Here is a 2314-nt window from a genome sequence, read left to right as displayed (position 1 = left end):
TGGAAACGCGGAGCCACCACTGGCGCGGCGGCGGCCCCAGGCGGGGAGAGGCTGAGGTCCAGCCCCTGAGCAGGCCGGCTCCGCGCGTCACGGGCCCCGCCCAGGCTCCGCCCCAGGACCGCCTCCGGGACAGCCCTTCCCCCCAGGCCCGTCACCCCGCAGGGTTTACCCCTTGCCCAAGGAGCCCGGCGAGCCCGGCGCCAGCCTCCCTTGTTTGTGACCAGGAGAGAGGCTGGAGAACGGACGGCATTTTTAGAATGCCATCGATTTGCATATTGTTTTGCATAAAATCCCATAACAAACTTGAAAACCTGGATCCCAACTCCGAAAATGCAAATGGATTAACAGCACAGTTTACTGCCACATTCTAGGCTGGTCACCTCCCAGGCTTTTGAATAAAATAATAAACCCAGGAACAAACAAATATTTTAGCAATGATCTCGTTTTCGCTTTACCTGGTACCTTATTCCCCTTTCCTCTGCTGTTTGACCCAGGTCGGGAGGTGCAAAGACACTGAGAGACTGGGAGGAATCCAATTTTAAATAAAATTAACAAGCATCTCCCTGACCCCTACTATGTTCAAGGCCCCATGAGCTCAATGAAGGGGGGTGCGTACAATGAAGAGATACTGGGTCGTATCTCACTGAATCCTAAAAATACTGGCTTTTTCTTTGCTGCATGTTTTCATCCACTTATCTTTCAAGTTTCCTACTAAAATATGATGTTCTGAAGGTCTGCCTTCAAAATTCACCACATTCTCATGTAACAGCTAACACAGGTATGTCCCACAAGACTTTTTACTTATCCAAAGGTAAGCTGATTGCTTAATGAATTCTTTTTTAATTCCCTTTCCTACCGAACACCAGAGAACAGACTCCGGAGAAAAAGATTCGTAAATTGCGTGCAAAGCCATTTCTACATTTTTAATTTTACATCAGTTTGCACTTGGGCTCTTCATGTAGGTTGAACAAAAGAATGTACAGTTCTCACATTAAGTTGTAAGTTACAATGCATTAGGTCTTATATAAAGTTGAGCAACAAAAAAATGGGTGAGCTGTTTCTGTGTTTTAGTTTAAATAAACTGAGTGAAAGATAAAAGTACAATTAACATTTGTGAAGAAGAAGAAGGAGAATGTACGGGTTTTTCAGGTATCATTTTGTACACAATCCCCTACAGCGTTTACATGTTTATTCTCCTGCCCATAGCCCTCTCTTTTCTTCATCTGAGAGGAGAAATATGAAAGGAGAAATGGAGTGAAGTCTGGGTCAAGAACAAAGAGCGGAACAGGAAAGGCACGCTGCTGCTACTGATGGAAAGAAGCAGACAGAGGCGCATGGTCATCAAGTAAGAACCTGAAGAAGTGGTCCATGGGAAACTTGGTGAAACTCCTAGTTATACAGGGGAGAGGACCTCTGCCGAGATGGCGATAGTGGGCACCCTTGGTATGACCTTGCGGCAGGAGGTGCACCAACTGGGGTAACGGCTCGATTGGTCAGCATCGAGGAGCTGCCATCTAAATTCCCACAGCAGCTCCTGGATGACAGAAGCCCATCATCCTGGGACCCCCAGCACGTAGCACATAGTAAGTGCCTAATAAATAGGTACCAGGAACCTGGTGTCTGACCCTGAGCCATGGCAACCTCCACGTGGGATTGGGGCATGTCTGGGCTTGTAGGAAGCCTGCCCAAGGGTCTATTTGCATGAAAGGAGGTGGGGGGAGCCTCCCCAGAGAGAAGTCACTGGCAACCTCAGGGGCCAGTGAAGGGGGCAGTCAGGCATTCTGTAGGATACTTGTCTCCTGGCTTTGCCTCCCTATCCAGCCATGGTGGATGTTCAGGGACTGGGGACTGGGTTCGAAACCTGGGGACTGTTCGTTTGCTGCAAGGAGTAAAATGGAGCTGCAATACCAAAAGAGAGGAAGGCCCTTCCCCGACTTGTGCTGGAACCCTGCATAGCCACAATACCTTGCCCCATCCAGTGATCTCCTTCAGGGGCAGGAGAAGAGCCATCCCAGGCCGCCTGAATGTGGGCCCTGGTAGGCAGTGGCTTGTGTTTTTTGCAGCTTCGGGGTTTGCCGTAGACCTCAGAAGTAGATATCCTTGAATTTAAAAGGGGGGAAATGACAGACTTGATAGCTGGCTGAAAATTTTCTGAAGGTTCTTTGGAAATACGCCTGACACTCCTAGGAATAATTAGGGGATTTACAGAGGACCAGAAATCCGCAGTAGAAGGTGGAGGAGGTAGTGGTCAATAAAATACACAAAATCACATCCCCACGTCCCAGAATGAACATGTGGACCCAGGACTTTAAAT

Source organism: Phocoena phocoena, chromosome 2 (genome assembly GCF_963924675.1).
Source record: "Phocoena phocoena chromosome 2, mPhoPho1.1, whole genome shotgun sequence".
NCBI classification, from domain to species: Eukaryota; Metazoa; Chordata; class Mammalia; order Artiodactyla; family Phocoenidae; genus Phocoena; species Phocoena phocoena.
The sequence above is the reverse complement of the archived record's forward strand: the minus strand, read 5'-3'. Positions refer to the sequence as shown.